The sequence below is a fragment of the Syngnathus typhle genome, linkage group LG15, assembly GCF_033458585.1.
Source record: "Syngnathus typhle isolate RoL2023-S1 ecotype Sweden linkage group LG15, RoL_Styp_1.0, whole genome shotgun sequence".
NCBI lineage: Eukaryota > Metazoa > Chordata > Actinopteri > Syngnathiformes > Syngnathidae > Syngnathus > Syngnathus typhle.
This window is the reverse complement of record NC_083752.1, coordinates 5,044,206-5,060,549: the sequence shown is the minus strand read 5'-3', so window position 1 is coordinate 5,060,549 and position 16,344 is coordinate 5,044,206. Positions and strand designations below refer to the sequence as shown.

The 16,344-nt window shown below is 41.7% G+C and overlaps 1 protein-coding gene across 16 annotated transcripts in view; it reads left to right on the top strand.

The window, feature by feature from the left end:
* Nucleotides 1-16,344, top strand: part of auts2a (activator of transcription and developmental regulator AUTS2 a) — a 174,078-nt gene that overhangs the window by 135,070 nt on the left and 22,664 nt on the right. The window lies entirely within an intron of this gene.

The window sequence follows — 16,344 nt, the reverse complement described above, 5'->3', positions numbered from 1 at the left end:
AAGGACAAAGTTTTAAAATGGGCCATTCATTGAAGGTGCGCCTTATAGTCTGGTGCGCCTTATAGTCCGGAAAATACGGTATATAAGTACAAGGTTCTGGAAAGCATCGGCCTGTTATCGAAGTTTTTTTTTTTTTTTGGTTCTTACTCAGAAATTTTATTGAAATGTAAAGTTTCACAGCTATTACAATAGTGACTCTTTAACTCAGTAATGGATTATTTCTGCTAATATTTTGGGGAATATTTTCCAGAATCCGAACATATCGGATGTCGGACGAGCTTCCTGGAATAGTTCGTTAGCTAACATTGGGATTTTCTTTTACAGTAAATGCTACTGAAATATACGTCATGAGATGAAACTGTCTGTGACCTCCATCCAGTCTCATGAAACTGTTTTCACAGGAATTTGTCATTGGCTGCTTCCAGCTGTTTTTATTCACATCAAGCTCACATCTGTCAGTGATTACTGCTTTGGCCCACGCTCAGACCATTGCCGACAGCCTCTTTTTGATTAGCAATTATCCTGGAAAAGGGCAAGGGAAAACAGACTCCACGGAGAACTTAGTTCCAAACTTTTTTTTTTTACTCACTACGGTTCTGTTAGGGCAGACAAAGGTTGCTCTGGTTCACTGTGGACCACAGCACACCACTTGGCTTTGATTCTCTTATGCCGTCCAGATGTTCGGATCTGGCTCAGCAAAGCCCCCATATGGTTCCATTTACTCTCTGGGGGAGGAAAATAAATGGTTTGTTTTTCTATTGTGGTCTTACTCATTACGTACTTATAAAACTGGCTTTTGAAGATTAAAAACGTGTGCCTGCTTTGAGCCAGATCTAAGCTGGCATGTTAGCATGGAATGTGTGGTTTTTCCTTTTAAGCTGACTGTATTTTCGAGAGTTCAGCTTTACGCTAACAAGAACACAGATTAGTATTGGGGTACGACATCATCTAGTCTTTCTGGTTTTAGTTGTAGCTATGTCTGGCTTCGTTTGTGTGTACCTAACCTTTGGACATGCTCGGGCCTGCAGCTTTTGAGCCTTGCCGCAGAGAATCGGATATTGGTTTTGAAGCCAGAGTAGGTCAGCAAGCTTTAGGTGCTCCGCTGATGCTTAACGTAGATATCATCTTTGAAACGTTCGCTCTCCTCCTTCAAACTTTGGAGATTGATGCTAGATTAGATTCGAACTACAGGAAGTACACAAGAGCCCTTAGCATTTTTTTTGTTGATCCCGCTGTAGATACGTTGGTATTTGACTGAAAATTGCCATGTTCTCTTTTAGTTGTTTTTCAAAGCGCCAACTTTAACATTTAAACAACTGCTCACCGGTGTTGTGGCTAAATGACCCGTGCCCTCACAGTTCCTCTCAGCACTTTGGGAAGTGTTAGCTCTGTTGTGTAGCAGGTGTTCCCATCCATCTCACTTTGACCTTTCGAGGGTTAGTCATCTGTCAGTGGGTGTCAGGTCTGTAAGTAACTCCAGGTCACTCTACTCACTGAGAGGTCACACTGCTGCGAAAGAAAGTGAGGGGCAAAATACGTGAAAGAGTAAAATTGACTTGAGGACCGCCCATCAGTCACAGATGATCTTCAGATTTCATGCTTCAGACTTTTTTTTTTTTTTTATGTCGTCGAACAATGAGAGCACATCTGTCCGTGATGGTTTTGTCACACTTGTCGTTTTATCTTGAAAGGCATTGCTGAGGAGCCGCACAAAAAAGGATGACAGCCAGTTTGGCTCTTCAGTTATTTTGTCAGTCTTTAGAATGTGGATATTTCCTGAAGGGCAATCCGGAGACAATGCTGCTTGGATAAACAGAATTCAAAGTAACTTTTGACAATGTTTTTTGCTAAGAATTATGAGAGCACGACCGCAAAAACAACAAGGTGCCAAGAATGTGTCAAACACCTGTATTTACTCATATTTTTAGACACCAGTTCTTCGATAGCTGCCAATCAGGTAAATTGACAAGCCCTTCTCTTTCAAATGAGAACAACTTGTCAAAAGCTCAGAGAGGCGGAAAGATGCAGCCTAGTTTCATTAAACGTTCTTTAATTGGCTTTGTGAGGAATAATCTCCACCATTGTCGGCCGGGCTCCGCGTTTGGCAGTCGGGCCGCATACCTCCGCTTACCATCTGTCAAAACGTCAGCCAAACGTCAGAAAGGAACTTGACTCGTGCCAGCAGGTTGTACAGCGCTGTGTACAAACACTCCAGATCACAGTCCAACAGAAAAGCCTGTCATAAACTTGTTTCGCTGAAATTGGAGCTTAGGTAAACACATCTGTCATTTGCAGCGTTCCTTGGAGGTTTTTTTTTTTTTCCCGTCTAATCTCCAAAGGATTTTTTGTTACTTGGAGACGTTACAAAAATAATAACAGCATGGAAGGCCACAAAAACAAGTAATGTCAAATTGAAACGTGGGGAAATAGAACTGCCATCTTCTGATTACTGATATAACCAAAAGTGACTTGAATATCCTGTAATTTAATATTGGAGACGTGGCAATTCAAAATCCAAAGTGCTCCATTATGTGGGATATGACGGAGAGATGTTAGAAACAAATTTGTATTAGCAGAAAGCTGGAGGAATTGTTTTCTATGACTTGGAGTGTGCATGATTGTGGTTTTGTGTTTTGGTCAAGGTTTTATAGCTCTGGGCTAACTCGCTAAGCTTCCAGACAGCGAATCGATCAAAGACGCAATGACATGTGATGGCGTTCTTTGTGTATTTTCTCTCAGGCCATGGTCTTCATGTCTCATTGTCTAATAGCCCCCTGAGAATTAACCACAGAGTACGGTATTTTCCGGACTATAAGGCGCACCGGACTATAAGGCGCACCTTCAATGAATGCCCCATTTTAAAACTTTGTCCTTATATAATGCACACCGGACTATAAGGCGCACCATTAATGCATCATGTCAGCGGGCCACTTATGATTGATTTCATGACACAATGCTTTGGGCCAGTTTGAATTTAGGAATTTGGTCCATATATAAGGCGCACCAGACTATAAGGCGCACTGTCGGCTTTTGAGAAAATGTTAGGTTTGTAGGTGTGCCTTATAGTCCGGAAAATACGGTAGACATTTTTGGTCAAGACAAGTTAGGCTCTTGGTTTTGAACCGATAGTTAATGAATCTTTTTTTTTTTCCTGCTCATATTGACCAGGGGAAAATAAATGTTTGACCCATATTATGTTCAACACTCAGATCTCAATTCACAATATATGTACGTAGCATTGTTATCTGTATAAACGTTTTTTTTTCCTCCTCGTCAGATTGTGCATTTGTACCTGTGGTTGTATTTAAATGTAAACTATTCATGTCCAGTGAGGATGAAACGGATGAAACGATCCAATGAATATGAAACTGTGTCCCTGCCAAAAAAAAATCTCCATCTGTTGCAGACATTAATAGCCATTTGATCCACCATCCATCTAGCATTTAGATTCACCAGGTCCCTTATGATTTATAATATCATCACCAGAAATAGACCTTTGGCTTCCATGTGGCTTTGAATCTCTGCAGGCATCCCGATTATTGGGAACAGCAAAATACATGTCATTCTACCGAAGAGGTTGATTACAGATGCGGATGCTTTTAATGAAAAGAAAAAAAAAACGACATCTGTGAGCATCTGCTCTGGTAATTGAAGACCTTGGAACACTACATTGACTTTCTGTTCACTCTTTGTGGGCCAATTAGGGCTAACACATTTCCACGGACTTATCAGTGTGACAACCTCCATTCTTCTTATTAACATATCCGAACTTCACGTCATCATATAAATCTTTGGAGATGCGCTTTCCTTTAACTTTCACACCGAGCCACAAATGGGTGTGTGTGTTTCTTTTTCTTGCAGTTAATTAACAGTTATTAGTTCTCGGGTAGAGCACCGGATAAGATGTCACAAATCATCAAGTCTCAAGGTGCTGTTCCAGCAATTAAGAGCTCTCTCACCTTCCCTCTTCACAGTCATTTGGTACGCATCCAGCTTCCTCTTTCAACCTGAAAGCACTAATCAAATTATATCTGCTCCGAGATTGTGTCATCATTATTCCAACCATTAAATGATTAGAGAATCAGCACAACACCTGAGTTGCCACCTTTTCCTGCTGTGACATCTAACTTGGAATCCTTTGTTTATCCCTAGAGGGGATGCTCTATTTCTGCCCAGAAGGATTTTTTTTTTTCCACACACACAGATAAAGTTGTGTGTACAGTCCTGCCATGAGCAGAAAGATGTGTGAAAAAGGATGGCACATCAGATTACCGTATTTTTCGGACTATAAGGCTCACCGGACGATAAGGCGCAATGAATGGCCCATTTTAAAACTTTGTCCTTATATAAGGCACACCGGACTGTAAGGCCCACCATTAATGCATCATGTCAGATTTTTAATCCATATCATTCTCCATTTTATCTTTCTTATTTCAACTTCAGACGCAACAAATTACTTTATAATCACAAAATAATGATCCATAGTCTTTTTGATTCATGATTCATAGTCTTCAGCGGGCTACTTGTGATTGATTTCATGACACAATGCTTCAGGCCAGTTGAAATTTAGAAATTTGGTCCATATATAAGGCGCACCGGACTATAAGGCACACGGTCAGCGTTTGAGAAAATTTTAGGTTTTTAGGTGCACCTTATAGTCCGGAAAATACGGTAGTAGTGTTTAGCTGCTGATTTGGAATGCAGGCTGTGACTTCTCAACTGCGATCAATTTGTCATCCCTCTAAATAGGAATAAAAAGATCTTGAGCTGAGCTTGTTGTTTCCAACAGCCGAGCCTAACCGTGTCTTTCTATTTGTTCTTGATGCAAGCTGTGGCCTCTTAGTGCTCTTGGCCCACAAGTGTAGTGTTGTGAAGTGGTACTCGATGATGACATAGGGGAACCCTTTTCGGATGAGCAGCAGTCGCTTAGTAACGTAGATGTAATAGAATTAACATAAGGTCCTTCAAGGTTTGCCGTAAATACCACGGTTACTGTATCATAGAGTGTCTGCGCTATGTTTTGGCTTTTAATTAAACCAATTTGAAGCAGAGCGTTACATTTAATTCGGCCCTTGAGATAGACTGAAATGCATTTAACTGCAAATTGTTTTAAAAGACAGTGTTGCTGACTTTTTATGAGGACAAGCAGCGTGTGGAGTTGTGCCACCCGTTTTGTTTTGATGCAGGCAACTCAAGGCAGAAAACTTTCAGTTTACAAACACAATGTTCACAGTTTAGAGTTACTTATTAATCAGTAATAGGTCATCAGATTCATTATATTTTGGCACATAGTGATTTATTATGATTAATGGGGTAATTTAAAAAAAAATGGAGGGCGGGTTTGTTTATTAAGCAAATTCCACAAGAACATCTAAATAAATGTTTGGGAACAAAAAGTTTTAGAAGATAAAAATGAATTACAACTGAACCAAAAACAAAAATATTAAGGCGATATAAATGCACACTTTCAATATTCAATGTAGTCATTTCTTCCTGTGCCACTAAACAAAACCAAGTGCAAGTTCCTGCCGGTACATATCCATCGTCAACATGGGCCACCTCCTGTTAGATGTCAACAAAATAATCTCAGGTTAACCATTAAATCGACACGGGCCATCGATCAGACGGAGAAGCAGAGGGTCACAACTAAGTGCTGGCAGGTCGTAGACGTGACTGGACTGGATCTGTTTTTGTCAATTTAGAACATAAGATGGAAGATCTGGTTCAGGATGTGTGTGTAGTAACTTTGTGGTCAGAAAAGTCACAATGATTGTTATCACTGCTGAGTGTGGAGATATTATCCGGGGCTGACCTGGATTTAAGGGTCATCCATACACAAACTGCAATAGCTATTAGCTGCATTAGCGCCAAAATATTAGGCACAATTTAATGTTGATTTTTTTTTATTTTCATGCATTTTGTTTGTTTTTAAATCATTTAGATGGTATAGGTTCCTGTGATTCTCTATTCATAGCTGAAGATGGATCCATCTTTCTAGATGTTCTTGCTCGCTCATCCTCTCTCTCTCTGATGAAGTTCTCATCAGACAGATCGACAGACGCTGAGGGAACGGTTTCATTTTCCCTTCATTACAGCAGACACTGGAGAATCATCAAGCTTCAAAGCCGCTTGATTGCATTATCAGGCATTTGCTGTAGCTCACGTATAATCTAAGCCATGTGACAGGGGAGCTAGAGCAGCTTTACGTCGTTGGCTTGCGGGATGGAGGAGGAGCCGTGTGTACATGGAAATAAAATCTGGAGTTCATTAACTTTTTTTTTTTTTACTGTAATTGATTGATGGTACGACATTTGTAAAATGGTTGGAATTACCCCTTTTATGATTTCAGAATATTATAGTCATCAAAATAAATTACCAGGTGGCTCATTTTGCAGGTTAATGCATTAATGTTTCCCCATTATGCAAACATGATTTAAAAAAAAAAAAAGTAGTCTTTTGAACTCTGCAGTGTAAGTACAACCATCTGTTTGGTCTTTGTGTGAGTGGGTGTTGTGAAGTGAAGCAACCTTTAATTTAACATTGAACAGATTCACTCCGCATTTCCTCTTTCCCCAAAAATCTCTTTCGAAATGAGCTTGAATGAAAATGAAATCAAGACAAATAGTCTTTTCAATCAGTCAGATCATAGAATTAGAATCAAGCTGATGCTAATATTTTCTCATGCATATTTTTTAATTAAGCCAGCCATACACAAAATTCTGTTCCTGACATTTTTTGTGTAACGTCAACTCGAAATCGTCTCAAATATGAAAAGCACAGCCCGGATAATTTTTTTTTAAAAAGGGCACAATTTTGTTATATTCTTGGCTTATTGATGTTCACAGAGTATTCTCAAATGACTTCATCTGCCATCTAGTTAATGTGTTTTCAGCATCGTAGCGGTAAGATCATGTGGCTTTCCTGTGGATGAATTAGTAATGCTTAAAGATTCCATTTGCTTGAGCTAAATGCTGCGCATGATTCTCAACCTGGTTAATATTAGGAGCCCGCTCAATTTTTCATGTCCTCGCAAAGTGTAGCCTTCAATTTAACATGCGCTTTTAATCCTGAGAGTGCAGAATTGCTTTTCAATGTCGAGGAACAAGGTGTTTTTTTTGGAGGAACTCTTGAAAAATGCATTAGCGAGATACGAGGCAAATCAGTTCCAATGTGTGTTATCTTAGCAGAAAGAAATAAAGCAACACCACGGAAAAAAATAAATAAAACCAATATGTTGTTTTGACACTTCAGTCACCTCGGGAGGACTCGCTTCCTGCAGGCAATGTCATTGTGTGTGAATATGTGGATACGGAAGTGTAATGGTGTGATTAATTGTCTTCCTATTTGCATACGTGTCGTGGATATTTTTGGTATGTATGCACTGAGCTAGCATATGGCTCGACATGCCAACTGGTATGTCACATATTGATGCCAGTGTGAATTCAAGAGTAGTGTCAGGTGTTATTTGGCCTGCAGCGCAAGTAGATGTCAGGTGTTTATAGGCCTCGGTTAGATCCCCAAGCCTTTGATGGAGTCAGAGCCCGGACTCCATCGAGCATGACTAAAAGGCACTTCTCTAATATCCTCGGTCAGAGTGTCAGTGAACTCTTTCTGAATGACCTCCTCAGGGCCAGCCAAGCACCCACCCACTGTTGTCACGTAACAATGCGGCCATCAGAGCAGACTAATCAGTCGGGAGCAGAGGGGGAAACACAGCCTGTGGTCTTTTCACTACCAGCGCCATTCCATATCTAGTGGTGTCAAAATTTGACTCCATTCTAAAACTATCATTTTCAAGTCAGTCAGCTATGAACATAAAAACCTAAACACATTATGAATTTTTACAAATATTTTATTTGTGCACGTCAAATATTATTATTATGAATGAATGAATGAATGAATGGATGGATGAATGAATGAATCTTTATTTTGAACATGATTTAAAGAATAAAAACAAGCAACAAACAATATGTATCACTGTTCAAAAAGGAGTAGGTGATAATAAATATTTATATTTATAGGTGATAATAATATTATGATTTTGATGATGATGATGAGTCCACCACTGTCCTTTATCATCATAGTGAATAAGCATCACCGCCTGTCACTGTTAGCATTACAAATCCTCTTACAGGCTGGATCTTATGTGTGTGGGTGTCCTACATCATCTTGTTGAAGCTTCGTGTTGGTGAAAGCAGTACAAAGTGAGCCAAGCTTATCAAAGGTAGTTCGCTTGTTGGCCCTGTAGTGCCCCACTTTTTACCAACAGGCACAAGTTGAACCGCTCTGCCGTTTATGAGGCTTGGTAAGATTGATAAAAGAGAATTAAAAAGTTCCCTCTTCAGTATAAGCAAGTCACAAACAGTCCTCAATATAGTTTGGATGAGTCTTTTCGGAAAACATCCAGTTGGTGTGTGATGCCACTTAACTTATTCACTGTTCAATGTTGACGTCTATAGATTCAACTTGAGTTCATGTCACCACTTGTCCAGCTATGATCTAGTGAAATGTAAACCTAACATATCCACATTTATATTGCATGAACGAGAGAGTGAGAACACGCAATCTGTACCCTTGGCGTCCACTCGACGAGGCTCTCGGTGAATGTGCTGCTGTCAGTCAGCCAACAATGTGCACATTTAGACCCAGAGTGTGATGGCGGTACAGAGTTTGCGGTGGAATGTGTCCTGCAGGCAGATGTCGTCTGCTCTCAAAGGCATCTCTATTGCATGCAGACAAGCAGGGCCTTATGTCTCAGTCACCAGGCTCACATCCACATTTTTATACCAGTTCCGTATTCCATGCCAGCATGCACCCATGTGGAAATCTACTGGTCCACTCTGAACTCCTCTTCACCACGAGAACCACTTCCAGTTGACAGACCGGGCTTTTGTATGACCAGAGTAGCTCAGGCGCTCTCATAGTTGCACTTATAAATGCTTGAAAGCTAAGTCTGGTTCATTTGACTAGCGGCTGAAGAGGACTTCCCTAGCTCTAGCGTGGTTAGAAGAGTTGGGCCTGTTATGCATGACCACACACACTTGTGTTGAACTGGGCTTTCCTTTTTTTCATGGTGGAAAACAATAAAACGACGAGTGGACTTCACAATCTGCATTGTCAGAGAACTTGCCCAGTGTAAACGCAGACCCATTGGGATCCTAAACCTTTTTTGATCCTATTTCGTTTATCTTGATGATACTGACTAGTCGACGAGTCGACATCACAATCTGCATTATCATCCAACTTGCCCAATGTAAACACACTAAATAGGATCCTAAACCTTTTTTGATCCTATTTAAGGAAGTAGCACGTTTTTGCGATATTACATTCCAATCTAAGCTTCACTGAAGCTAGGCTGTGTGAGCTGCAGTCAAAACATGACAACTTCCCGCAGGTTTGTCGTCAGATGGCCTTTTATCGATTGTGACGGATAAAGAGATCAGCGATGTTGTGAAGCATCAGGCGCGAGTGGTGATTACCATCCCCGCTGATAACGCTGCATGCTAATCATCGTAAACATCATGTTGAGCTTTGACACGCTTAGGCTTATCTGTAATTGTTGTAATTGTTACGAGCGTTTAATGAGATCGTCTTAGAGATACGCCGAGTGCCAACAGGGCTCGGGTACGGGGGATGTGTTTCTTTCAGATGTGCCTGGATGATGGCGACATTAGATAGACACTAACTCCTCGTGCTGTGCTGTTAATGAAAGACAGCCACAAGCCAGAGTGCAAATCAGATAAAAGGGGTCTGGAGTCGAAGCAGTCATGAAATATTTAAATATACGGGGCTTCAAAGCAGATGAGGCCTCTCACTCTTGTCAACAGACAGACCCCCTGCAGTCCAGTCATAGACCCACAACCAGCTTCACATGTAGGTCACAAATCATCGGCTCACTTTACCGTCACCAGGGGAAAATTCACCGATTACGTTTTTCCCGTCTCCAGATGTACGCTCGGAAAGCGGTTTTTCACCGTTGCCCAAATGCTCTCCTGTGATCTCGTGTTTCAGACAGGGAAAGATGAGCAGCACAAGTGCGGGGCGGGGGTTAGGCCACGAAAAGATATTCAAGTAAGAACTCGGTGCACTTTGACACGTTAAAAACGCTCTTGTCACATAATCCCCTATCTCATAAATGCTCACACACATTTGCTTCCACAGCCACGATCTTCACACACACGGAAAAATCCAGTGAAGTGTTTTCTGTTTACTGTTGTTTGTAGGCATCTGGTTAAAAGGGATTAACACTTCTGTATATGAGCTAGTAAGAAAATCAAACAGTCTGGAGTGGTTGACTGAAAATTTTCATCCACAAAGCTTTTTCATTCACTTAAAATTGCTTTAACTGCTTATATTCAGGGGCGGAGCTACATGGTGGCCAGGGTTGGCCCAATTGCTGGCTATTGGGGTGTATCGCTCCAAGCTTCTAATTACTATTTGTAGAAATCTGAAATCATGTTTCATGACTATCAATATAGTTTATTGCTTTTTTAAAAGGATGTTTTTTGTTTTGTTGTGCTTACCAAATAAAAGTTAGCTCTAAACCTTGACTGATTCGGCTTCTCGTACCTATTCTGCCAAATCTACTTTCCTTTCGAATCACCTCGTTGTTTAATGTCTGAGATGTGTGATCCCATTTATCCTAAGCATACTGCATCTGTCAGCCCTCACGGGGAGTTTACTGTTGGCAGAAGAATGATATGATTTTGCTCAAGCCCTGCATAATACAATTAGATACCCCTCAATGACCAGCGGGGGGGGTGATGTGATATAAGGAGGGTGTACATAAAGAGAAAAGAGAGAAGCTTGGGGGAGGGCTCATAGACCTCCCTGCTGGCTTTCCATGTCCACAGCCCATCATGTGTCCCCCCTCAAGGGACTATCATGAGGCCCCTCTCTGGAGTTGTTGAGTGTAGCGAGGCAAGTGTGAGTGGAGTTAGGGAGAGGGGGCGGGGGGGTGCCGTGGGAGGATAAGGGCTGTCTCTTCTGATGCCTGACAGAATGGTCTTGACAGCGATTCAGAGGCCTAATCCCTTCGCCTGTACCGCTCCAGCCGGGTGTTGCTCAGGGGGTCTGTAGGGGGTCAGACTAGTTTTAATAGAAGGTCTCAGTGGTGATTTCCTCAGTGCTTTCCTGCAGTCAGTCCTTTCTCAAAGACACAGCAGGTTTTCTCTTCCCCGCTACCTCCCTCTTTGCTTTCTTGTCGCTCCTGTCTCACTCTCGTCTGTCTCCTCCTGTGTTGTTTTCTTCACTGCTCTCTAGCCTTCTGGTTCCTGCTCCTTTATCGTGCTGCCTTCCCTTGTCCTCTCGCTCCCTTTGCGCCTCGGAGAGAAAAGAAACAAAAAGGGAAAATAATATCCCTGCCAGCACAGTTGCTCTTAGTTGGTATTAAAAGGAAGCCCCATGGGGTGAAGGTAAGGGGGGGTTCCCAGCACAACGGTTTTTGAAGGATGGTTAGATTTGTGCGAGGACCCCGCAGATAGAACGCCGCCCGGATTAGAGAAGGAAAAGTGCTTTGGGGGTTTTCATCAACTGTGCAATGTTTCTTTTTGAGTAAGATTACAATGCGAGGGGCAAACTGGGGTCATAGGGAAGGAAGGAATCAAAAAATGTTGGGGTTTTTGTTTTCATTGTTTAAGTCATTTCATAATTTGTTTTGTGAATGCACTTTGTTGTTCTGTTGGCAAAATGTCATGTTGCGTCGCAATCCCGCCTACGCAGCCTGAATTTTAGCTACTGGCCAGATTTACAGCTTTGTGCCGTACCACGGTAATCTAAACCGAAATGTATCGCTAAAACATATGTACATGCTGCCTTATAGTTTATAAAGATGGTGATGTGCCCTTTGAAATAATATTGCTTTCGATTTCCCCCCCGTCTGTCATTATAATAGCATGAAGTGAAAATCCTGCCGACTATGCAAGATGCTGCTGTGTGTTTTGAGGCGAGTTGAAAGCCGAGTCAATGACTGACTGGTCTGAAATTATCGACGACATCCCGGCCCATTGCCTACATTCCGCAGCGATGCCTGTAATTTAGGCAAAAGGGTCTCCCATTTTTGTTGCGACAAGGCGGCGTGCATGGGATGGAGGCAAAAGCCTTGGCGAAGGGGAAGGTTAAACCAATTTTCTTGTCCATGTTGTTTTTCCAAAGCGAGTCCCATGGCAGCGACATTACACTGATGGTCAGTGTTTCCGCTGACAGGCGAGCTCTTTCTGCAGCCACAATGTCAACTGGATCTGATTATTGCCTCCCAGATTCAGATAATGTCAGCCATTGATCAGGGTATTTATCTTAAACCCCCACAGCACTGGCTTGCTTTCAGAGACCACGAACAGATAAGCAGATAACACTGTCTCTAAAGGCTTTTAACAAGCGGAAGAAATAGTTTCCCCCCCCTACTTCCCTGGCTGACACGTAATGTGAGTCTCGGAGCTTTTTTTTTTTTCTCGATACACACAACGGTTAAAGAAATTGAGGTGATTGAGCTTAGACAATTTATGATTAATAATAAAAATAATAAAACAAGTCAGTCTGATAGTTCATAACAGACTTTAAAAAAGAGTTTTTACATTCCTGTGTCAGAATATTTTATTAAGAAAGTTGGATAAACAAGACGTCAGCTTTTCCTGCATTTTTCCCCCTCAACTGTTGGCATGCCTTGGTGTCCCAGTTTGTTTCTGAAGGCTGGATGTACTTGTCTCTTTGTGTACGCGTGTGTGTTTGCTTGCACAGCTGTGTGTCCTCCTCACATTAATAATAGCAGTGAGTGACAGATTAATTTATGTCTGGCTGTGTGTCTGAGGAATCGGGAAGAAAGGGGCTGTCAGTGCCGCTTGTCGGGAGGGGGTAGAGATTAGAGCTAGTTGTCGTTGACAACCTTGCGCAAGGCTTGGCGAGATATGCTTCTATAAAATCACTATAAAAAAGAATTTTGGAAAAAAAAATAGCAACAGTCAGCAATTATAGGAAATTATCGCGAGGATGGACATGAAGAATTGTGGGTTTGCATGTTATTACATATATAATTCATAGTCACGCTAATGTTCTCCGATAATTTTGCAATACTTTGTGTGTGCACATGGAGTTCTGCTGAATGCACAGATTAGCCGTTAGCTGATAGCATTAGCTGCTTTATGCGCTTAATCGAGTTTTTTCAGAGATTATTCAAACGCATTATCGCTAATAGCGTAGATTCTATCAATGTTGAACGATTGGTGGCTGTGTAGCAGTGGCAATGTCGCATGCCCAGACAAATGCAATAAGAACTTTAACATGTAAGATTGCGTGCAGTGCCATTTATTTCAAACGAGGTTGTATTTAATGTAATGGCATAAATCTTTCCCCTGAGATTGTAATCTAGGACAGTGTACTTGTAAAACTGAACCTCGGTTGTTTGCGAGGGAGAAGATAAACAAGCTTCCACAAATATGATAAACTGCGGGAGGCATGTGATCTCACAATAATCATTGAGACAAATTGAATCTAGCAAGACATTGCGTTTGATGTGCAAATGATTTTTCCAATGGAATGAAGTCGATAATGTGCTGATCTTTTTCAGGATTACATCGGAATTAAAAATAATCGGGAAATCTGAACGCTGATTGTTTGGCAGTGGTGTGGCTGTAATCACAGACTGGTGGTTGCACTCAAATCTTATAAGCGTTTCAAATAAAGAACAGCAGCTCATTCATAGCCGCTGGTGTTGCTGGCCGGACTTTTTTTTCTGGCTGTTGAAGTTATGTAAATACATATTTGCCAACCATCCATGTCATGTGCTTGAAGGCAAATCGTGATTCTCGGTCACCATCTTTTTCCATTCTAATCAATTTGGTTATATTTGTGCATGTTCAGCCAAATATTACTATGACCTACATCTCCAGAACGAGGTGTACACTACACAATCATCTGTTGATGCAATAATTTAATCAACACAAGAGGCAAGAGGTTCTCCGAGTTCCTTTATGAACAGCATCTCTCAACCAAATCTTAAACCAAGTCGCTTTTAACTAGCCAGCTGAAGCCAAACTTTACAGCCTCTGGATGGTACTTAACGTTCTTTGTTCTGTCATCATGAGAGCGCATAACCATACACTCAAGCCCGAGCAGCTGACTGCAATTTTCGAGAAATGTGTTGCCTCCACTGTTTCAGGATTTGGTTGGCTGGGCTGTGTTAAGCCTATTTCCCATGACTTCATGTTCATAAGGCCATTTCCAGCCAGCGTTTTGTGTTAGCAAGGGGATGGAATAGCATCTCACTTATGAGCTAAATTCAGTTTTATGCTGTGTTGTTGCCAGAGCTGAGTTAGCAGACTGCAGTGTGACTCTATTGTCCATTCATTGACCTCCTTGCCTGTGGGTTAATACTCATTAGACAAGCTTTTGGTGCAAGGGTTTGCACCATTAATAGGCTTACGTTGGAATGTCCAGCTTTTGTTTGGGATTTAAACAGGGAAAAGTGTCCTTACTGTTCACGTTAAGATTACCATATTTTCCGGACTACAAAGCGCACCTTCAATGAATGCCCCATTTTAAAACTTTGTCCGCACCATTAATGCATCATGTCAGATTTTTAATTCAAATCAAATCATTCTCCATTTTATCTTTTTTATTTCAACTTCAGACGCAACAAATTACTTTATAATCACAAAATAATGATCCATAGTCTTTTAGATTCATGATTCATAGTCTTCAGCGGGCCACTTATGATTGATTTCATGACACAATGCTTCGAGCCAGTTTAAATTTAGGAATTTTAGGTTTTTAGGTGCGCCTTATAGTCCGGAAAATACGGTACGTTAAGAATATTTGAACAGATGCTCGTGATCGCTTTCAACACTGCTTTCTGCAAGTGAGTCAAAACACCTGCATGTTTCCTCTAAACAGCTTGCCATGACCAATGGAGACTTAGAGAGGGGAGTCTTGGACCTGCATACCAAACTAAATCAAACTCCACTGCTTTTCTGGAAACATAGCTAAAGTGGGCCCCTTATGGCCTACTGCTGAGTTCTGCCACCTCTGGCATAGCTCTGTTCCAAAGTTGACCCTGAGCAAATATATTTTTTTCCCCTTTTAAATCCCTTTCGGGTTCTATAAAGTTATCACATAATTATAGACTCTGTAGTTGAGTTAAGTAGCAGCTTGTGAGGTTATAGTGTAAGCCTTGTCAGGGTGGGCACAGAGAGCTGCTCAAAGCTCACATTGAAGACTGAATGACCTTAAGTGCTTTTTATATTAACAGTTGACCTCCCTCATGGTTTGTGTAGTGGGAGTTGATCCAAGTGGAAGCTAGACATGACCTGTGGGGCTGTATAGAGGTGCACGCTGCTCATGAAGGAGCATTTTGTTTTTCTTCCCCCTCGTGGAAGCAGCAGCACCCTTCTGGGGAATTCATTAGTGTCTGACATCATCTCACCCAGTGAAAGAAAGCATCTTTCTCTCGTCCCTTCTTAGTTTTTGTCTCTCTCCACTTGCTCAGCTCTCTTCCTTGCAGTCAAGCCATGCACTAGTGTCATTTGTGCGCGCCATTTTACGCAAAAGGTAAAGACGTGATGCAATGAAGCAAGCTCCTCTAGATCAGGAAGTGGGTGGACCCGAGCGACCGTGAAAGCAACGCCAACAGCAACAACAGGAGCAGGAGCAGCAGCAGCAGCTCTCAGGCAGTTGCCGGATGAATGAGAGTTTGTGTGCTTGCATGCGTTGGATCGGGTTTGGAGAGATGTGTGCATTGACCACGAAATCCACGACGGACACCTTCTGCAAAGCTGAACACAGCGAGAAAATAAGCTTGTGAATCCGAGCTCACTCTTTGAGCGCCTCTTTTCCTTGCGCGCCGCGTTGGATTGCTTCTGTCGCACAAACCCTCTGGATCCTGTTCTTTACCTCTTTTGGATATTCCGGAGAATATAAGTGAGGGGGGAAAAACAACACATTAATCGCGACTAAAGGGATCTTGTTTCTCCCTCTCGTCGTGCGCTGTAGAAAGAAGCTCAAGGCACCGCGACACATGGTTCCCTTTGTCCAAAAGGCGCAGTCGCTGATCGGCTTTTTGGGGAATCGTTCTCCTCCTTCGTCAGCTTCTGCTTCATGGCTGTCCTCGATGCAATCGGAATAGACTTCGTCGCCGGTTGTGTGGATTATACAGTTTTTTAAAGAAAAAAACACCCAGAATGTGAAACGAGGGGTACATTTAGCAAAAGTACTTGTTTTCATTGTCACATTCAAGGTACGGTGGTCGCTAATTATTCCATGCTTCATTTGTGTGATGGTGCACTATTGTTTTAGTAATTTTGAATAAATATTGGCAGGTTTTATATTGTTTGCGAATAACTTATAGATGTATTT